Here is a 23,889-nt window from a genome sequence, read left to right as displayed (position 1 = left end):
ACCTCATTCTTGAGAAGGTAAGTGGTCATGAGATGTATACTTTCTGTGATGGTTACTCGGGGTTTTATCAAATCAGAATTGCCAAGGAAGATGTGCTTAAAACCACATTTGCCACACCCTGGGGGACATTTGCATTCAAAGTAATGCCATTTGGCCTCACCAATGCTCCTGCCACCTTTCAAAGATTCATGCAGATGGTGTTTGGTCCTTATTTGGGGGATTTCTTGGAGGTGTTTTTAGATGATTTCTGTATTTTCTCATCACGTAAGGAGCACATCATGAAGGTTAGATTGGCCTTCCAAAGGGTCAATGATGCAAATGGCAGTCTCAACCCTGAGAAATGCACCATTGGAGCCACACAAGGGAGGTTATTGGGACATGTTGTCTCATCCAAGGGCATCAAGCCTGACTGACCCCGAGAAGGTAGAAGCCATCCTCAAACTCTCCCCACCTACAACCAAACGTCAGGTACGCTCATTTGTCAATCTAGCAGGATACTATCGCCACTTCATTGATCAGTATGCTGCTTTGACACGGCCCATGACTATGCTATTAAAAGATGGGGTTGATTTTTCTTGGGATGAGGATTGTGATCTTGGGTTTGCACAAATCAAGAATGCTCTGGCTTCAGAACCCATTATATGCAATCCAGACTGGTCAAAGACCTTCTATATCAATCCTGGGTTTGGTGAGCACACTCTGGCAGGTATTCTTCTCCAGCAAGGGGAGGATCGGTTCATGTATCCCGTTCAATTTGCTTCTCGACAATTGCTCGACACTGAGCGACGGTATTCAGAGGCCGACAAGCATGCCTTGTCTTTGGTGTTTTGCATTGAGAAATTTAAGCATTATGTGGCTGGAAAGTCCTTCTTTATACTCACTAGCACTGGTCTTGCAAAGCAGGTTCTTCAATCACCAAATCCCATGGGCCGGTTGGCCAAATGGTTGGCAGTTCTACAAGAATATGATTTTTCTTTCAAAATTGTAAAAGGGGGTTGTTCCAACTTGAAGAATGCTTTGATTGATTTAGAGGAGTGCCTTGATGTAACCCTGGTAGCAGCCATAGAGGTTGGGGATCCTTGGTATGGTGGTATATATAAGTTTTTGACCGCTTTCTCCTTTCCTTCAGAAAGTACAAGCTATGAGAGAAAGAAGATCCGCAGAGATAGTAGGCGCTACACCCTCCTTGATGGGGTGTTGTACCGTCAAGGCATGGATGGGGTACTCAGACGGGCCATTGATGCAGATGAAGTGCCTAAGGTATTGAAGCATTATCATGATGGGTTTTGTGGAGGCCACTATGCCAGTGACTATATAGCTAAGAAGATTTTACATGCTGGATACTATTGGCCGACATTGTTCAAGGATGTCACTTTGTATTGCAAAACCTGTGAACCATGTCAATTCTTCGGTAGGAAGGATTTGCGTCCCGGGCAACATCACCTAGTGATGTCCATCCATCCGTTTCAGAAGTGGGGAATAGATTTTGTCGGGCCCTTGCCCATGACTGCCCGCAAAAAGAAGTATCTTTTGGTAGCCACTCAGTATGTCACTAAGTGGGCTGAAGCTATCGCTCTCTCTGCTGCAAATGGCAAGGCAGTTTCAAGTTTCATATTTGAACGTATCTGCACAAGGTTTGGGACACCCATGGAGATAGTCTCTGACCATGGGAGTCCATTCTTAAATGAAGCAGTGGAGTTACTCATGGATCGCATGCGCATTGATCATCACACTTCTAGCATCTATTATCCAGCATCCATGGGTCAAACAGAGTGGACCAATGGCCTCCTCTGTAAAACCATAGGAAAAATGGCCGCAGGGAATAGGAGCCAATGGGATCAGAAGGTCATTGAAGCAGTGTGGGCTTACAACATCACTCATAAAACATCTACAGGTCACACCCCTTTTGAGTTGGTGTATGGTACTGAGGCAGTTTTACCACTAGAGATAGAGATTCCGGCCTTGAGATTTGGCACAGGAACAGAGGATGATAGAAGATGAACATGTAGAGGCCAGATTGGTACAACTTGAGAAGTTAGATGAGACCCGACGCCATGCACTACACCAAACAGAGATCCAAAAGAATCGACAAAAGGCCCGATTGGATGCTAAGATTCGCAAGGGATGGGTAAGACACTTTGCTGAGGGGGATGTTGTGCTATGCTTTGATAACAGATTGGACCACCAAATGGATAAGAAGTTTCTGCCACTATGGGTTGGTCCATACAAAGTCATCAAAGAACGTAGCAATGGGTCTGTACAAGTTCAGGAGCTGCATGAACCATATGGAAAGAAGGTGATCAACAAGCGTTACCTCAAGCCTTTCTTTGTGCGTGATGGTCCCAGGCATGGAAATGCTGTGCATTCCCTGCCTGGGGGGGGGAACTGTTATGGATAAAATTGTCTAAGGAAAAAGGCATTAATATGTATGTGTGTTTGTATATGTGGCAATAGTATAATAAAATATGGTGTGCATAGGGCCCAAGGTTGAGGTGGCAGGGCATGACCATGTGCCACCCTTCCATGTAAGAGGACCCATAAGGTGTGTTGTACATAATCCATGATAGTAATATTATAAAATGCAAGGTGGCATGGCTCCTCCATGTGCCACCCCTCCACCTAGGATGCATTAAGTGAGATATGGCTCAAAGTCCATGGGAGAAGCAATATAAAATGGGTGGAGATGGCTATTATATTGAGTTATTCCCTCCATATGGGATAGGCCCATGTGGGGGAGGTATAGAAGGACCAAGAGAGCTAGTTAAATAATGGGGAAAGTAGGATGAGGTGGCAAGATTCCTTGTGCCAACCCTCCACTTGTCCTCCTAGAGGTTTGAACCTATTATAAAATTGGAAAGAGACCAAGGGAGTATCATAGACTTGAGATATGGGGCTTGATTTATGTGGAAAATGGAGGCAAAGGGTTGTCGCACACAATTGAGAGTGCATACCCACCTAGCCCACATGGGAGACTTTTCCACACACACCATGCATGTGGGAGGATACATTAATGTGGAGAGACCCCCTCTTTTGGCTATAAAAGGGAGGGGCTTTTCCTTGATGGGACACGCTCATTCTTGTAAAGCCACCTAGCTAGTATTTTGATATTTCCCTCTCATCCCTTCTTTCCAATAAAGTATGGATCACTTCCCTTGATGTCTACATCTCAACATTCCTCTTCCTATCATGTACATGCTTCTCTTCCCCCTCTCCCTTTCCCCTTGTGTCATAGCCTCCCTTTTCCTTCCCTCCACTTCTAATTCCTTGTTCACCCCTATGACATCCCTTCACCCTCGTGATCTCCTTTTCTCTATGGCCTTTGAGCGTAGCCATACTTAGTCTCTAGCCTCTGATCTCGATAACTTTTCCGGCTAAAAGCACACACACATATGTATGCCTTTAACCTTTGTCAAATTTATCCATAACAGTTCCACCCCCCACACAGGGATTGCACAGCATTTCCATGCCTCACGAACAAAGAAGGGCTTGAGATAATGCTTGTTAATCACCTTCTTGCCATATGGCTCATGCAGCTCCTGTACTTGTACAGACCCATTGCTATGTTCCTTGATGACTTTGTATGGGCTGGTCCACAGTGGAAGGAAAATTTTATCCATTTGGTGGTCCAATCTGTTATCAAAGCATAGCAAAACATCCCCCTTAGCAAAGTGTCTTTCCCATCCCTTGTGAATCTTAGCATCCAAGCGGGCCTTTTGTCGATTCTTTTGGATCTCTGTTTGATGTTGTGCAAGGCATCACATTTCATCTAACTTCTCAAGTTGTACCAATTTGGCCTCTACATGTTCATCTTTTGTCATCCTCTGTTCTTGTGCCAAACGGAATCTCTATCTCTAGTGGTAAAACTGCCTTAGTACCGTACACCAACTCAAAAGGAGTGTGACTTGTAGACATTTTATGGGTGATGTTGTAAGCCCACACGGCTTCAGTGACCTTCTAATCCCCGGAATCTCTATCTCTAGTGGTAAAACTGCCTCAGTACCATAAACCAACTCAAAAGGAGTGACCTATAGACGTTTTATCGGTGATGTTGTAACCCCACACAGCTTCAGTGACCTTCTAATCCCACTGGATCCTGTTCCCTATGGCCATTTTCCCCATGGATTTACAAAGGAGGACCTTGGTCCACTCTGTTTGTCCCATGGATGCTAGATAATAGATGCTAGAAGTGTGATGATCAATACCCATGCGATCCATGAGCAACTCCACTACTTCATTTAAGAATGGACTCCCATGGTCAGATACTATTTCCATGGGTGTCCCAAACCTTGTGCAAATACATTCAAATATGAAATTTGAAACTGCCTTACCATTTGCACTGGGGAGGGTGATAGCTTCATCCCACTTAGTGACATACTGAGTGGCTACCAAAAGATACTTCTTTTTGCGGGTAGTCATGGGCAGGGCCCCAACAAAATCTATTCCCCACTTCTAAAATGGATGGATGTACATCAAAAGATGATGTTGCCTAGGACAATAATCCTTCCTACCAAAGAATTGGCATGGTTCACAAGTTTTGCAACACGTAGTGACATCCTTGAACAAGGTCGACCAATAGTACCCAACATGTAAAATCTTCTTAGTTGTATAGTCACCGGCATAGTGGCCTCCACAAAATCCATCATGATAATGCTTCAATACCTTGGGTACTTCATTTGCATCAATGGCCCATCTTAGTACCCCATCCATGCCTTGACGGTACAACACCCCATCAAAGAGAGTGTAGCGCCTACTATCTCTACGGATCTTCTTTCTCTCATAGTAGCTACTAGTACTTTCTAAAGGAAAGGAGAAAATGGTCAGAAATCTATAGATACCACCATACTACGGATCCCCAACTTCTATGGCCACTACAAGGGTTACATTGAGGCACTCCTCTAAATCAATCAAAGCATTCTTTAAGTTGGAACAACCCCCTTTTACAATTTTGAAAGAAAATTCATATTCTTGTAAAACTGCCAACCATGTGGCCAACCGACCCATGGGATTTGGTGATTGAAGAGCTTGCTTTGCAAAACCATTGCTAGAGATTATAATGAAGGGCTTTCCAGCCACATAATGCTTAAATTTCTAAATGCAGAACACCAAAGACAAGGCATGCTTGTCAGCCTTAGATTAGTGTCGTTCAATTTCGAACAATTGTCGAGAAGCAAATCGAATGGGATACATGAGCCAATCCTCCCCTTGGTGGAGAAGAATACCCACCAAAGTGTGCTCACCAAACCCAGGATTGATATAGAAAGTCTTTGGCCAATCAGGATTGCATAGAATGGGTTTTGAAGCTAGAGCACTGTTGATTTGTATAAACCCATGATCACAATCCTCATCCCAAGAGAAATCAACCCCATCTTTTAATAGCATAGTCATGGGTAGCATCAAAGCATCATATTGATCAATGAAGCGATGATAGTATCCTACTCGATTGACAAATGAGCATACCTGATGTTTGGTTGTTGGCGGGGAGAGCTTGAGGATAGCTTCTACCTTCTCAGGGTTAGGCTTGCGCCCTCAAATGAGACAATATGTCCCAACAACCTCCCTTGAATGGCTCCAATGGTGCATTTATCAGGGTTGAGGCTGCCATTTGCATCATTGACCCTTTGGAAGGCCAACCTAGCCTTCATGACATGCTCCTTCCGTGCCGAGAATATACAAAAATCATCTAAAAATACCTCCAAGAAAACCCCCAAGTAAGGAGCGAACACCATCTACATAAATCTTTGAAAGATAGCAGGAGCATTGGTGAGGCCAAATGGCATTACTTTGAATGCAAATGTCCCCCAGGGCATGGCAAATTTGGTTTTAAGCACATCCTCTTTGGCAGTTCTGATTTGATAAAACCCAGAGTAACCATCACAGAAAGTATACATCTCATGACCACTTACCTTCTCAAGAATGAGGTCTTGAAAGGGCAAATGATGATGGTCCCTCTTGGTGGCCGCATTGAGTGTCTTAGAATCGATGCAGACCCGCCACTTGTTGTTTTTCTTTGGGGTGACTACCACTAGTGAAACCCATTCAGTATTGTGAACCGGAACAATAAACCCAGCTTCTACAAGCTTCCTAAACTTTGAGTGCAAAGTGTCGGACTGTAGGGGCCCTAATCTTTGATACTTCTGAGCCACTAGCTTAGCATCAGGTTTTAGCTCTATCTTGTGTTCTATGGTAGTCACATGGTGAAGGTGGTGGTAGCTAGTTGCGAAGAGTCAGGGAAACCTTCGAACATTTCTAGGAACTCATCTTTCTCACTCGAAGTGAGGTTTGGGAAAAGCATAGATTCAAGCTGTTGAGGACTAGATACTACCTTTTCCATGGGTGGCGGGGTCAGAGACACCTCCATCATGTAAACTTCTTCCTCTGAGATCTCCCCCCATCTGAATCTTCCATTGACTCAGACATCGAGGATGAGAGAGTATCACTGTCTTGCTCCTCTTGTTTTTCTTGTTCTCAACCATGGTCTCTCGAGTATGGCTGGGTAACTCCTGCCTGTATCTTCAATGTCCACTACATAGAAATTGATGGTGATGGACAACCCATTGACAGTGATGGGCAAATCCTCAATGACTCCCAGGGTGGCAAGTCGTCGACCATCTGCTACCTTGATTCGAGTGGAAGGACGCCTTGTGCATTTCAAATTCAACTTTCTCATGATACATGGCACCGTGATATTACATGCAGCTCCCCCATCAACACACACACTTTTGATATGGCAATTATCTATGATGACATCTACTGTATGTGGGTGTCAATCAACTTCTTCAAAGATATAAGAAATCTCTCATATCTTTCCCTTTTTCTTGCTCCTCCTTGTTGAGAGACCTTGCTGTAGCTCACGTCTCACCTTAGGGCTTAATGCTATTAGTTGAGGAAGCGTGATTCTCAATGACCGATGAACAAGGTCTTAAATGACCGAATAGTCTTCTTGCCCTAAGCTGATAGGGAAATCCAAGGGTGACCACTTACTCCTGCGAGATCTTTTGGTCTTCTTTGTTGGTGGGTCTGCGACCTCAGCATCTGAGGGCTCTGAGAAGGACACCTTCTTCCTGGGGCGGCCTAGTTGGAAAGGAGTCTAAGGTGGTATGACTTCTCTTCTTGAGTCAAGGACCTCTATATTAGAATCCTCGGTGCGTGATTCACTTAGAAGATTCACCCTTGGAATATTGGGACATTCGATGTGATAAGGACCCTTCTGGTGTCACTCATAGCATACAACATTGGCACGTTCTCTTGGGGGGTGATTGGCTTGATTTTTAATGCCCACCATCTCAAGCCAAATCTCCTTTAGGGACTTGGTAAGGTCATTGACTCTGAGCTCTTTAGCAAGAGGGGAAGAGGGAGTAGGAAGGAGGGGGGCTTGTGGGCATGAGGCTCGGGAAATCTTCCAGGTGGAGGGTGAGGATATACACCTTGTTGAGGGTAAGCATATAAGGGAGGACCATACATTTGAGGTGGAGGCATGGATACATCCCTGATGGGGGGTGGGGGTATGCCCCTAAGTTGGAACCGCCAGGTTGTTGTTGCAAGAATTGAGGGGGTTGCCCCGGGGTTGCAAAGGGACGTCTTCTTTGAAGTGGGGTCCGACTGAACTTTATCAAACTTTTGAGCAATCTCTTGTGCTAGCACCATGGTTTCTGGATTCTCCCATTTAAGCTTGAGGCAAAACTCATCACTTGCTCCTACTACAAGGTAGCCCAGCACATGTTGAGTCATTCTAGCTCAAAATCCGGCGACGTCCTCTTGCGTGGCAATTAAATAGAGGAGCACAGTTGCTCGATCCACATATCAACGTGTTGTCTCACCTTCTAGCTGCTTCATGTTTGCCACCTGTAGGTACACATTCTCTGGGTCCTATTTTTTTCCCAAATACTCAATCATAGTTGCTGTCAACCTTGGCCAACTTTGGCGAATGTCCTCGGCTTGCTTCTCATACCACACTTGAGCCAAACCCTCTAGAAATGTGGAAAGAACCGACAACCATTTATCTTCAGTAAGAAAGTTGAGAGAAACACATCGGTTGGAAGGCCACAAGATACTCATTTGGATATTCTTCAACCCAACCACAGAACACAAGAATGTCAGCCATGCTTGGAAAATGGAAAAGAGAGAGGCAAAATGAGGCTTATCTATTGGAAAACAATGGAAAGAGGTAGCTTGAACTGAAAATAAGGTGAAGATACATCCACAAAGCACACATAGGCAAGGTAAGGTGTGAGTGGTGTTTTGTGAAATGCTATACGGGAAGAATCTTCAGCATAGAATAGCTCATAGATAATCTTAAAAGGACCAACCCTTATTGGTTGAGGCATGATATTGCATCCATTTTTACACGTGAGGATTAAGGACAAGGTGCTGCATGAGGTTGTTCATCAAGGCAAACAAGAATTCCATGACAAATGTTAATAGTTGGAGAGCTTGCACATCACCTTCAGCTTCTTCTAATTCTTGTACTCGCCATGTTATTTCTTCAAGGGGTGTGCAGTTTGGCATCCTTCTTTTGAGCAATGTCCTTAAGGACCTTTCTGATGATGTTTTGAAGTCGTTAAACTCGTATCAAATATGCACAACACTTAGTTTCATGATGACCACAACCTTTGCATTCCTTGCAAATGATTACCTTGATTCATGGCTTCGGTTTTGTTGGGGCGGTGCTTCCACTTGTTTCATGCATGATTGAAGTACAAGCTTCACATGCTAAGAAATCAACAACTAAATTTTGAGCTGGAGGGATATGCTGAATTTTTACCTCTTCAAATTGCTTGCAAAGTTCTAATGCTTGTTGATGTCATGGAACCAAGCCTTCACTCCGCACCTTCCACCTTCCACTAACTTGTTCACACACGAGTTGAGAATCTCCTCGCACCTCAAGTTGCTTGATGTAATGTTCTTGTGCCTTTTGTAGCCCAAAAATGAGTGCCAAGTACTCAACTTGGTTGCAAGTATTGCAAGTGCAAACTTGCTATAACAATACACCTCACCCCCCGGTGATGTGAGCTTCACACCTGCACTAGCAACCTTGGTCGAAGGTTTTTATGCTCCGTCAAATTGAAGGATCCAAGATGTCATTACACCAAGACTAAATTCCAGACATCCGAGGTTTCTTGGTAGTCCAAGATAGGTAGAAGGAGAGAGTGGGGAGAATTCAATACTTGAGCAAGACATTCAGCACCAAATAAACTTACTATCCTTTGTTGATAGTTTATCTTTCGACCAAAAAGAATTACAACATCAAGCTCAAAATGTGGCACAAAGGGTTGATTAGGTACAAAGGGATTCGTTAGTCAAAACATTACCAACCATAGCCGAGCCCTAGTGAGGTCAAGAAGAAATCATTCAAGATGAGCTTATCCATAGGAATTAATAAGCAGATGCACCAAATGTCACCCCAATCTTGTGGATCATCCCACCCTTGGAAGAATGTCACCCTTTTAATTACCTCCGATGTAGCAAGTAGCTCGATCACCACACTATGAGTAGAATTGGAATCAAGGCCCTCCCAGTGTATCACTAGTTCTTCACCTTGAACCATCCACGGTGTATCATCCCACCCATTATCTTCTCGAGCAAGGCATTGTACAATAAGTTGTTGAAGATCGACATGAAGATCAAGAAAGAGATCTCACCAATTGGTAGCCATAATGAGCAGAGGACCAAGTGCCAAATCCTTGAACCCATCGAGAAGTGACATACATATCCACCCTCCTCATGTGGCATGCGTACTTGAAAAAGTTTAGAATCTGCAGTCTAGTATGAGATATGAATAGAGCAATGAAGTGAAGTACTTTCGCTTTTTACAACAAGAGAAGACTCCCCACGCTTAGAGAGTTACAGTTCATGAGATTTCAACATATAAGCAAGACCATTACATTTTGATCACTTCCTATTTGCTGGCCCATTGGTAAGTCTTCCTTTTGTGAATGGGGAGTCTTGGATTCAATTCTCACTCCTTAATGAAAGGAGAGGAGAGCAGAAGAGAACAGAAAGAGAAGGACAAGAAGAAGAACAGGATAGAGGGACCTGAGGTGTGTTACAGGAGTTTTTGAAGCACGCAGAGTCCAATGTGTGCACAGGAATCCAAAAGACACGAAAAGTCCAAGAGATCTTATCTTGCTTTTATAATACATTGTAAAAGTCTTTTGCTCTCTGCTATCTTCTGAGTCTCATCCCTCTGTATCCATCTCTATGCATCAAATTCCTCTCTCTCTATCCATGTCAGTGGACAGCCTTGTGGAATTCTTGCATCTGTCCTTGCTCTTTGGTCAGCAATCCATTCTTTGAGATTGTCGATTCTGAACTCCACATCTCTGACGATGCCAAGGACATCCATGGTGGGTGGAGAGATGATAAATTAAGAGTGATAAACGAAGAATGTGCTTGTAGAAGGACTAGGATGAATGAAAGAAGGGAGTCTAATAATTATATTATTCTTGTCTTCGATCACTTTATTTCATAGATCTAAACCGATCCAAAATCTATCATCTCATGTGTCTCTCACATTTATGGTCTTTCATTTTTTACTTCACTCAATGGACAACTCACCTCTCTAAATTGATTAAATTAATTTTACTTTTTTCGATGTCTAACTTATTATATGCAATAAATATCTCATGATGAGAATCTAATAATTATATCACTCTTGTGTTCCATCACTTTAATTTATAGATTTCAATGTACTCAAAATCTATCGCCTCACATGTCTCACATTACGGTCTTGCATCTGCAAGTATGACTTCTTATATAAAATAAATATCTCATGATGAGATTCTAATAATTATATCATTCTTGTGTTTCATCACTTTATTTTATAAATTTTAATAAACTCAAAACCTACCATCTCACATGTCTCGCATTACGGTCTTGCATCTATTACTTCATACAATCTAGTCATTTCAACCCCTCCCAATTCTTTATTCTAAATCTTTCATCTCACATTATGAGTTTACAGTTCTATAAATCCCTCTCTAGTTATTCTTCTTCTACATCTTGCCTGCAGCAAATACTTCTTCCACTTTGCTCTCATTATCTTACTCCTCTCCTCAAGCTTACTCCTTCAATCTTGCCCGTAGGCTTACCTCCTCTCCTCAAGCTTGCTCCTTTCATCTTGCTCATAGCCTTACGGCAAAACACTTCTTCCACTTTGCTCTCGTTACTTTCCTCCTCTCATTTCCATGGATCTTTTTGAAGTCATTGATTCTGTTGAGCAGGCCATTAGCACCAACAAAGAATGGATTACGAAGAAGCAAGGGAAAGGAAGGAGAGAAAGAGAAATCCAGCTTCGTTAACCCAATAAGAGAAGGACAAGTTTGCCTGTTTGAAGGGCTTAGAGAAGGAGGAGATATCTTTGCGTGTGGCTCATTATGGAAGATTTCTACCCCAAGAATCGCAAGCCATTCGGAATAAACAAAGTGCAATATAGGAGAAAATTCATAATTCCAAGGTTACTTCTCTTCTATAGTTTTAACTATAGTGATGATGATGAGATGAACTCAGCCCTTGAATGGGTTGAATGTAGGATTTCAAGAGAAAATAGATTTGCCTTTCAATGAGAGACTTATTGTAACTTTTGGTGTTTGTCAACACCTTTATAAATATTGTGAGAGTTTGCTACATCCAGTTGTAGCCTTTAAAGGTGTTTCCTAAACACCATTATAGATATTAAGAGAGTTTAGAACTGCTAAATCTTATTTTTACGTGTAACTTATCTAAGGCTTATTGTAACTTTTGGTGTTTGTTAACGCCTTTATAAATATTCTGAGAGTTTCCTTAATACTATATCTTTTGAAGGTGTTTGTTAAAACCATTATAGATATTAAGAGAGTTTACAACTATTGAATCTTATTTTTTTGGTGTAACTTATCTGAGGCTACGTTAAATTTTACAAGTTTAGTTTCATCTCCTTTAAAAATATCAAAAAAATTGCTTATTTTTATGTGCTCATATTTTCTTTGAAGATTGGGTTTTTTCTTCAATTTTATTCTAAAACTAGTCCAAAAGTATATGTAAAAATGAATTTGTACATTGACAAGTCCAAAATTAATGAAATAAGTGTTAATTTGCCATCCCATGCCTAGGTCCCTAAGCAGATTACCACATTTATAACCATCCAATTATGTCGAGAGGGGGAAAGATGATTGGATGGCTGCTCCATCTCAAGGTCTAGCGCACTAAATGGGTCGCGACCTTATATTCAACAACATGTCTTCATTTCCTCAATGGGTCACATTGCCACATCCTCGTTTAAATTGAAACTATGCATTTTTGTTAAAATTGCTCCCATGGAAGGTCACTCCTTTGGATCGATCTTGCATAGCGTGTTCCCACAATCAACCAAGAGCTTGATTGCAATGTCTCCCTTCACGGAGTTGTCACTAAGAGCATTTGCAGCATCTATGAGGAAGATGGCAATTTCCCTAAATAACCATCCACAGCAAAGCAATCTGACTCTGGTGCCCATGTGCCCTTGGGATTTTCCTGTGTAGTTGTATTGGCATATAATTCAGATGCTAACCATGTCTTTCGGATATCAACATTCGGTCTAGTGGAGGCTTCTTCCCCCCAATCAATAATCCCAACTCGGACAGACATGTCCTCCATCATGAAGTCCAATATGTAGTAGGCTGCTTGCAGATCGGTGTGTGCATATCTTTGTTACTGAACTGCTTTCAAACCACTGGCAATAGCAGCAACAACAATGGACAATCCATGATGACAGAACAACTTTGCTTGCAACCTAGTGAGTGGAGAGTTCTAGTCAAAGCGAGGTTCTTCTCTGGGATGTGTGGTCTTAACCCATCTCACATATGTCCTGCAACGGTATGGGAGACACATCAGCATATCATGCACACTTCCACCATTGAAAAACGGAGTGACGACCCAGAGCTCTTGGGTGTGTGAGTACCCCAATACTCGATAGACATCTCTATGGACAATTGTCATCACTAGCTCATTATTTAGTGCCGAATGAGCATGGGAATCTTCTCTATTACTCCTCTTGCTAGCATACCATGATGTTGGCCTAAGACTTGGGACACCCACAACCTATATCCTGAATACCTTCCCTTCTCCTCCCTTGCCCACCGGTTCATGCAAGGTCAACACTTGCAATGGAAAGTGTACTGTTTGGGAGTACATGCCAACAAATGAAATACATAGTTCTATCTGTGCTCTCCATTCAGCTTGGCCTAGGTCGGCATTTGCTTTTGGACCACTATCCATCTTGGTCATATGGACCAGGGCACTAGGTGTTGCCTTTTCGATGTACTCTGGTTTTTTCTACAATTAGATATCTGCGACACCTTTTCTTTGGTCATCCAGAGTGCAAGCTTGTCCTCTCCATTGATAGGCAAGGCTACATTGCTCATCTTTAGGAGAGGGATTTGCTGAGGTCCTTTGGGATAGCGGAGAGAAGAATCTCACTGCCTCAACATCGGTCATCTATGCGACAAACTTGTCAAGACTCCAGACAAAGCCATGGGCTGCTAGCAAAGGAGTTCCCTGAGGGGTAATCACAGTGCTACGTCCAATAGTAGTTGGGCTAGGGTAGTCATATGGGTATGCCCCTGAGGTCTCAAAGCTCACTTTGATAAGAATGGCACATGGATTTTGAATCTTCAAGGGAAGGTCATTGGTAAAGGCACACAGTGCAACAACATCTATGAAATCTCAGCTTTTAGTGCTCGAGCCGATGTGAAGAACACTAAGTTGTGGCATGAGAGGTTTGGTCATCTAAACCATAGTTCTTTAAAGGAGATGCATAAAAGTGGAATGATTGCAGACCTACCAGAAATTATAGATCTGCCCAATGTATGTGAAGCTTGCATGATGGGCAAGCAGCATCGCTCCTCTCGTTCACACGGACCTTTGTGGAAAGATGGAGACAGAAGCTTTGGGTGGTTCCTTCTAGTTCATGATGCTGATCAACGACTAGAGTAGAAGGATATGGATATACGTCCTGAAGACTAAAGATGAGGCTTTTAGTAAGTTCAAAGAATGGCATGTAATGGTCGAGAAAGAAACAGGGAGGAAGGTGAAGAAGTTGAGATTAGACAGAGGTGGAGAGTTCACATCAAGTGAATTCAAAAGTTACTACAAAAGCCACGGGATAAAGAGGCAGAAACCACTGCCACATACATCACAGCAAAATGGAGTAGGAAAGCGCAAGATGTACGTCATCTGTGAAATGGGAAGGAGTATGATGAAAGGGAAAGATTTTACAAAGACTTTCTGGGTTGAAGCATGTAACACGGTAGTTTACATTCTAAATCGTAGCCACACAAAGGCAGTGAACGGGATGACTCCACTGCAGGCCTTTTCTAGTAACAAACCTTCAGCTGCACATTTCAGAGTTTTTGGATGTGACTATTTTGTGCTCTCTATAATCCTGTTACCAAGAAGGTAATAGTAAGTGGCGATATGGTCTTCTCAGAACACCTGCATCAATTAAAGGAGGATGCTTCCTTCCCAGACAACCAGGACCAAGATATCCATCTAGTACAACCACCAATAGCAGACCGAACTCCCCCAACATTGCTTCGGGGCATTCAAGATAAAGAAGACGAAGAAGAGCCTGCAGAACCACAACAGCAACGGCCATTCCCAAAGTGGGTGAAGTAGCTTTGGACGGCAAAGAACCTCTAGCCATTGAGGAGGAACGATCCGAACACCGCCGGTCCACGAAGTTAAAGGAGCAAAGAAGTGCGCAAGAACACTTGGTTAACTACGCTTTTTGACAGGGGTGATCCATGCTGAAGAACCCAAGTGTCTTGAAGAGGCACAAGGTGATGATAGATGGTTTGAGGCAATGCAGTCAGAGTATGGCTCCATAATGAAGAACAACACTTGGGACCTTGTGGATCGACCACCAAAACGCAAGGTAATCGGCAACAAGTGGGTGTACAAGACTAAGTACAAGTCCAACGGCATGTTGGATAAGTACAAGGCTCAGCTCATGGTAAAAGGATTTGCACAGGTACATGGTTTTGATTATCTAGATACTTTTGCTCCCACAGCTCGACTAACCACAATTCGCAGTGTTTTCGCTTTAGCAGCACAGGAAAGTTGGCCCGTGTAACAGATCGATGTAAAATCCACCTTTCTAAATGGAGATCTCAAGGAGGAGGTATATGTAAAGCAACCAGCAGCTTTTGTGATCCCCGGTTTAGGAGTTTGTAAACTAAAGAAGGCACTTTACGGGCTAAAACAGGCCCCACAAGCGTGGTACTAGTGGATTGATGCCTTTATGATCGTGGTCCTTTATGTGGACGACCTTGTCATAACAGGGAACCATGAAGAGAAGATCTTGTAGACAAAGCAATTGCTAGGAAGAGAGTTTGAAATGATAGACCTTGGACTGCTGATGCATTTCGGTTTGGAAATTAAAGTTTGGCAAGAGCCAAAACAGATCTTCATCTCACAGCTGAAGTATGCTGTAGAGATGCTAAAGGCATTTGGCATGGCTGTGCAAGACAATTGTCACCCCTATGGAGGTTGACGTGAAGCTATCAAACGAGGATTCATCACCACTAGTGGATGAAGTAAAGTACAGAAGGCTTGTGGGTAGTTTGATTTACTTGTGCAAAATGTGGCCAGACATCAGCTAGTGTACTAAGCAGGTTTTCCAATAAGCCCCGAGAGAACCATTGGAGGGCAGGGATGCAGGTGCTGAAATACATCAAAGGCGCACTTGATTATGGTGTCACCTATACCAAGGGCAACACCTTGACCGGATTCTATGACTCGGATTGGGTAGGAGATGCACAGACAACAGGAGATCAATGACAGGTTACTATTTCTCACTTGGATCTGGAGCTGTGTCATGGGTCAGCAAGAAGCAACCTACAATTGCTCTTTCTTCTACCGAGGCTGAGTACAAATCAGCATGTTTTGCTTCTTGTGAGGCAGTGTGGTTCAGGAGGATTTTAGGGGACATGGGTGCAGTGCAGAACAAGCCTAGCACTTATCATGTGACAATCAGAGTTACATGGCAATTGCAAAGAACCCTGTGTTCCACGCTCGCACAAAACACATTAAGATTCAATATCACTTTGTACGTGAGCTCATCATGGATGGAGAGGTTGACTCGGTGTACTATCCGACTACAAACTATGAACATCTTCACGAAGGCTCTTGGAAGAGACTTGGTGGAGAGGCATCTTCATCGACTTAGCATTGGGCCGAAAAAGTAAGTTCACTTGCGGGTGGACATTGAGGGGGGGTGTTAGATATCAATGCTCCACTCTCATGTAACTCTGCGGAACGAGCTAACTCTACTTGTAAGCCCCCCATATGAGGAGAAGCCATTTGAGTAGCTTAGTTATCCAGTAGGTCCTAGGTTGGACACCAAATGGGGGTTATGTGTGGCCCGATGGCTGAATGCCGCATAGTTGACCAAGTGTTCTTGCGCCCTTCTTTGCTCCTCTAATCTCTTGGAGCCAGCGGTGTTTGGATGGTTCCTCCTCAATGGCTGGAGTTTCTTTGCCATCAAAAATCTGCTTTACCCACTTCGGGAATGGCTGTTGCCATTGTGGTTCTACAAGCTGTTCTTCCTCTTCTTTATCTTGAATCCTCCCAAGCACCCTTGGGGGAGTTCGGTCTACTGTTGGTAGTTTTACTAGATGGATAACCTATTGGTCCTGGTTGTCCTGGGAAGGAAGCATCCTCCTCCAATTGATGCGGTTGTTCTAAGAAGACCACATCGCAACTTACTATTACCTTCTTGGTAATAGGATCATAGAGACGGTAACCCTTCGCCTTTTCACTGTAGCCCAAGAAAATACACTTCCGGCTCTTTGGTTCCCATTTGGTCTTGTTAGCATCAGGGACATGCATAAAACAGTCACATCCAAAAACTCTGAAATGTGCAGCTGAAGGTTTCTTACCAGAAAAGGCCTACAGTTGAGTCATCTCATTCACAACCTTCATGTAGCTATGATTCGAAATGTAAATAGCCGTGTTACATGCTTCAGCCCAGAAAGTCTTTGGCAAATCTTTCCCTTTCATCATACTCCTGCCCATTTCGCAAATGACATGCATCTTGCGCTCTGCTACTCCATTTTGCTGTGGTGTATGTGGCGAGGGTTTCTGCCTCTTGATCCCATGACTTTTGTAGTAACTTTCAAATTCACTTGATGTGAACTCATCACCTCTGTGTGATCTCAAATTCTTCACCTTCCTCCCCGTTTCTTTCTTGACCATTACATGCCATTCTTTGAACTTACTAAAAGCCTCATCTTTAGTCTTCAGAAGTATATCCATATCCTTCTATTGCAGTCGTCGATCAGCGTCATGAAGTAGTAGGAATCACCCAAAGCTTCTGTCTCCATCTTTTCGCAAAGGTCTGTGTGAACAAGCTTTAGAGGAGCCTTTGCCCTGTTGGCCTCTTTAGGAAAGGGCTACCGATGCTACTTGCCCATTATGCAAGCTTCACATACATCGGGCAGATTTGTAATTTCTGGTAGGTCTATAATCATTCCACTTTTATGCATCTCCTTTAAAGAAGTAAGGTTTAGATGACCAAACCTCTCATGCCATATCTTAGTGTTGCTCACATCAGCTCAAGCACTGAAAGCTGAGAGTTCGTAGATGTTGTTGCGTCATGTACCTTTACCAACGACCTTCCCTTGAAGATCCAAAATCTGTGCACTATTCTTATCGAATTGGACTTTGAGGTCCCGATCCGTGATTGCAGATGGACAACAAGTTCCTCTTGATATTTGGCACATAAAGAAGATCAGACAACTATTTTACAACTCCATCTGACTTGAGAGCAATCGTACCTTTTCCTTTTGCAGGATATTTTGCATCATTGTTGACTGCTACCAGGATGTCATTCCCTACCGGCTGTAGAGAGGTATACCAATCCTTCTGACTGGTCATGTGGCGTGATGCACCACTATCAATAATCCAAGATTCATCCACAGGTACATGAACAACCTCTGTGTAAATCTCCTCAATTGCTATGAACAACTCTACTTGTACTGCCTACGCGTTGTTGCTAGACTCTTTCTTTACTCCATTCTTCTCATCTGCAATCTTCTTCTGGCACTCATTCTGCTTGTGCCCTGCCTTGTCGCAATAGAAGCACTTAATCTTCTTCTTTCTCTTTTTATCATCAGAAGAAGATTGGTTACTAGAGTCCTGACCCTTACCTTTCTTTGATCCAGCCCAAAAAGCCAAATCTTCTCTAGTCCTCGTCTTTTGACGCATCTCCTCCTCCAGAAGCATTGCGCTAAAATCCTCAAGTTGAGGGGCAGATTTCTATTCTGCATATTCAGTGCTGTAACAAGACCATCGTACTTTGGTGAAAGAATCCGTATGCACCTTCATGCTAGATTCTTGCTGGTGATGGTGATGCCAATCGCAGTTATCTGATCGCGCAGATTCTTCACCCTAGTGATGAACAAGTCTCTGCCATTTTAGACTCAGAAAATTTCTCATCGCGAGTTGAGTCTCAAGTACAAGTCCAACGGCACACTGGATAAGTACAAGGCTCGGCTCATGGCAAAAGGATTCGCACAGGTACATGGTTTTGATTATCAGGATACCTTTGCTCTCACAGCTCGACTAACCACAATTCACAGTGTTTTGGCTTTAGCAGCACAAGCAAGTTGGCCAGTGTTTCAGATGGATGTAAAATCCACCTTTTGTAATGGCAATCTTAAGGAGGAGGTATACTTGGAACAACCACCAGGTTTTGTGATCCCGGATTCAAAAGGTAAAGTTTCTAAATTGAAGAAGGCACTTTACGCACTGAAACAAGCCCCACGAGCGTGGTACCAATGGATTGATGCCTACTTTCTGTAAAACGGGTTCAGGAGGAGCCCATCTGATGCACATTTGATATCTACAGAGAAGGAGGCAAGTGTATGATCGTGGTCCTTTATGTGGACGACCTTGTCATAACAGGGAACCATGAAGAGAAGATCTCGCAGACAAAGCAGTTGCTAGGAAGACAGTTTGAAATGACAGACCTCGGACTGATGCATTTCTGTTTGGGGATTGAGGTTTGGCAAGAGCCAAAATAATTCTTCATTTCACAGCTGAAATATGCTGGAGAGATACTAAAGGCATTTGGCATGGCTGAGTGCAAGACAGTTGGCACCCCTATGGTAGTTGATGTGAAGCTCTCAAACAAGGATTCATCACCATTAATGGACGAAGCAAAGTACAGAAGGCTTGTGGGAAGTTTGATTTACTTGTGCAACATGTGGCCGGTCATTAGCTTTGCAACTGGTGTACTAAGCAGGTTTTCCAATAAGCCCCAGGAGAACCATTGGAGGGCAGGGATGCAGGTGCTAAAATACATGAAAGGCACACTTGATTATGGCATTACCTATACCAAGGGCAACATCTTGATCAAATTCTATGACTCAAATTGGGCAGGAGACATGGACAGCAGGAGATCAGTGACAAGTTACTGTTTCTCACTTGAATCTAGAGTTGTGTCATGGATCAACAAGAAGCAACCTATAGTTGCTCTTTCTTCTACCAAGGCTGAGTACAAATCAACATGTTTTGCTTCTTGTGATACAGTGTGGTTGAGGAGGATTTTAGGGGACATGGGTGCAGTGCAGAACAAGCCTACGTAGTTATCATGTGACAATCAGAGTTGCATGGCAATTGCAAAGAACCCTGTGTTCCATGCTCGCACAAAACACATTGAGATTCAATATCACTTTGTACATGAGCTCATCATGGATGGGGAGGTCAACGTGGTGTACTGTCCAACTACAGAGAATGCTGCGGACATCTTCACAAAGGCTCTTGGAAGAGATTTGCTAGAGAGCATCTTCATCGACTTGGCATCAGGCCAAAAAAGTAAGTTCACTTGCAGGTGGACATTGAGGAGGGGTGTTAGATATCAATGCTTCACTCTCGTGTAACTACGCAGGAACCAACTAACTCTACCTATAAGCCCTCCATATGAGGAGAAGGCATTTGAGTAGCTCGATTATCTGGTAGGTCCTGGTTTGGACACCTGATGGGGGCCATGTGTGGCCTAATGGCTGGATGGCTTCAGAAAGAGTTGGCAACTACCAACTAGGCTACATGCAAGAGCAGGAAGGCATCCCATGACTGACCACACTGAGGGTAGATGGAGCATTTCCTAGGGCAGCCCACTCTCGGGTTGCAAGGCACATTTGGAGTCCCAGATGATCTGGGATGGCTCTGGGTGAAACGATGACCGTAGGTCAGTTGTCTATTCTGTGCCATGGTTCTAACGTGTGGTCGGTGGCCTATTTTAGAACCAATTCTAGTCGGTCATTTTGGACGGATTGGGTTGGTCTCCCAATTGGGTCTAACCGACTACAACTAGTGGCTATATAAGAGCAAGCCCGTGAAGCTCATAATCATCACTGGCTATGGTAACCCCGATTCCTTAGCATCCAGCCTCTGTCCTCTACTGTTTCCAGCATGCCATCAAAGCTTCTCACACAAGAGCGCATGGCTAGGAGGCAACGCCATCTATTGTATCAGTTTTATAGTAATCAAATTTTTTATTCTCCATACTATCTGCTTTTCTCTCTTGCATACGAGATCCTATTATCTATTGAGCACAAACATATTATTTTCTTACAAAGTCCACATGACATAATATGGAGCCTTCATGGATACCATATTCCCTTATACAAGCCTCTGATATTTTAGTAATTCTCTAGAGGGCCCCATTTTTAGTAATTAGATCTCTATCGGCTAGACTTGACAGCCTAGAATCTATGAATAATTACAACCTTAGAATCATCACAATGAGATAAGGTAGGGGCTATAATCATGGGGCTCTAATCATACACAGAGTTGAATGAGGGAATCTAATCACATTGTATTCATGGGATAATGAGTCGTAATAATGTAATAAAATACGTGACTACTTTCAAAATCAAGGAATGGTGAAAGATTGCATGCAAATTCATGATTATTTTCTGCATAAAACAACTGCGTCATTCAAAAACAAAGCGTATATAATGATATACACTTAGTATGCACAATCACGATTGATGGCTATCAACAAAGAGGGCATCATGTAATCATAATTAATTTTGCAAAATCAAAGTAACCATTCATTATCAGGCATGCAAAGAGTGAGACCATGGCTCTTCCCTCCCACCATTGCAATTTGCAAGCTCCACCCTCTTTCATGATCTTTGATCTCTCCAGCCTCCACCCTCTTTCATAGACTTCCCTCCCTCACCTACATTTCCTTCATTTGTGTGACACCAATCTCTGCATTGTCTACCATCCACTTGCTTCTGTTAAACTCTGCATTGTCTACCATCCACTTGCTTCTGTTAAACTCTACCAACCTAGTATTCTACTAATTCAAAGACCTATCATGTTTTTTTGATTTGATTTGTTGTTTAGATCATCACACCATGATTCTGGTCCTTCCATCATATTCAAACTCACGTCTCATGTTTTCATTGTAAACATGATACATGAGTAATAACCATTTAGGATTGGTCATATAGATCACATTGGAGTCTTTTGTCTTGGAACACTGAGAAAAAATAGATTTATTTGGTTAATTTAGTTGATAGAGTCCATGGCTCCATCATAGAGTGAGTGTACACTTTGTATGTTGTTACCATTGCATGTTATATCCCATTTGCAATGCACATGTTGATGTTTTGTTCTATGGGGATCATTTCTTGATCAACATAAGGACATTGTGTTTTTCACTGCTATGAATTTGCAAGAGACCAAGAATTCCACTATACAGGCTAGTCATGGGTATGCTACATATATAAGCTTGTACAAGGCCAGTGCTACACCCTTGGCAATTTTTGTTGAGATATCAATCTCCACTTGCGATATGCTAGGGTGACCATTGTGCATTTATGTCACCGACTTGTTAGCTGCAGATGCGGTTGGTACACCACCCACGAATAATAGCTGGATGACAACTATCCTTATCTACTCTAGTTTGTGGCTCAGTTAGTATGCCACCTTAGTTAGTTGAGTTTGGTTTGAGACCCACATATAGGGTTCTTCTATTTCTTTGTACGAGAGTTCTTTTGGCTTTTACAACTAAGAAGAGGAAAACTATTTTCAGCCTCCATCTTTGTGTGTATTCCCCCATTGTGCATGTGAGAAAGCTGCAAGTGAGACTCCTTCCCTCTCTCCCACTATCTTCACACACATATCCACTAGTAGATCATCTATCAGAAATACTACCAGCCCAATCAGTATCAGTGTATCCATGCAACTGTATCTGAACCCCAGCCTCATAGTCCATACTGCAATGTGGACTTCGCATACCTGAGCATGCATCTAGCCGCATCCAAATGCGGTTTCCTTGGAGCCTGCATAAACTGACTTACCAATCCAATAGCATAGCTTAAGTCTAGCCTGGTAATAGCCATATAAATCAAACTTCCTACTATGCGTCTGTACATAGTAGGGTCTTCCAGAAGCTCACCTGCATCTGTGCTCAGGTTCACATTCTGCTCCAAAGGAACTGAAATAGGCTTATAGCCTATCATCCCATATTTGGATAGCATGTCCAATCCATACTGCCTCTGCAAGAGCTGTATCCCACTTGGTGATCTAATCACCTCAATGCCCAAGAAATAACGCAGCTCTCCCAAATCCTTCATCTCAAACTTCTGCTTCAATAGCATTTTCACATGAAGGATATCTTCATCATTATCACCTGTGATGATCAAATCATCAACATAAATGACAAGCAGCATAATACCTTTCTTTGTTTTTCTCACATAGAGTGAGAAATCTGCCTTGGAAATCTGAAAGCCAATAGTGACAAGATACTATCCTATCTTGTCAGACCATGCTCTAGGTGCTTGCTTCAAGCCATATAAGGCTTTCTTCAACCTGCAAACAAACTGAGGATGAATAGCATGAACATAACCTAGTGGCTGCTCCATAAAGACCTCTTCTTGCAAATCACCATGCAAGAAGCCTGCATTCTTTACATCCATCTGATGTAAAGACCATCCCTTTGATGCAGCCATAGCAATGACTACTCTTACAGTTGCCATCCTTGCAACCGGACTAAATGTTTCTTCATAATCAATGCCATATGTCTGTGCATACCCCTTGACAACTAATCTTGCCTTGTATCTCTTCAGAGAACCATCTACATTGTGCTTGATCTTATAAACCCACTTATAGCAATTGCATTCTTGTCTTTAGGCAAAGGCACCAATTCCCATGTAGCATTTGCTTCCAAGGCATCCATTTCTTCATCCATGGCTTTCTCCCATTTTTCATTTCCCATGGCTTGCTCAAAAGAAGTGGGTTCTGGTTCCTGCATCACTTTGGCCATATAGGCATAGTGAATGGCTGTAAATCCATCATATTTCAGCCTATCCACAGGATACCTAGCTCTAGTAGACCTACGCAAAATAGGCTCACTTCCAGGTGCTCTCAAAACATCCCTGGTCTTCCTTACTCTAGGTGTAACAACAGAAGGAATACCCAACTCATCATCAATGCTCTGTTTTGAGCCACTGGATTCACCATCCACATAAGAGTGACTTGCATTCACATCAAACATGGGCTGATCTACCTTCTCTTTTCCTTTTCGTGATACCTGCGTACCACTATCTGCATTGCTTTGAGGAGATTCTCCTGATCTCAATCTGCCTATCCATGGCGAAGTATGTGAACCACTGCTAGAGGACACTATAGGTCCACTGATATTTTGTGATTGCTGCTGTGAATTTTGTGCAGTATTACCATTTTGTGCATCTACATCAATCATCACATTTATTGGTTTATACCAGCTGCTCATCTCATAAAAAACAACATCTCTGCTCACTGTAAACTTACGAATAGAAGGGTTATAGCATCTATACCCTTTCTGCTACAGAGAATAACCAATAAAGATGCACTTCTCAGCTTTTGGATCCAACTTGG

The sequence above is a fragment of the Dipteris shenzhenensis genome, chromosome 27 (genome assembly GCF_047967505.1).
Source record: "Dipteris shenzhenensis isolate YYH24624 ecotype China chromosome 27, Dip_SZ_1.0, whole genome shotgun sequence".
NCBI lineage: Eukaryota > Viridiplantae > Streptophyta > Polypodiopsida > Gleicheniales > Dipteridaceae > Dipteris > Dipteris shenzhenensis.
The sequence above is the reverse complement of the archived record's forward strand: the minus strand, read 5'-3'. Positions refer to the sequence as shown.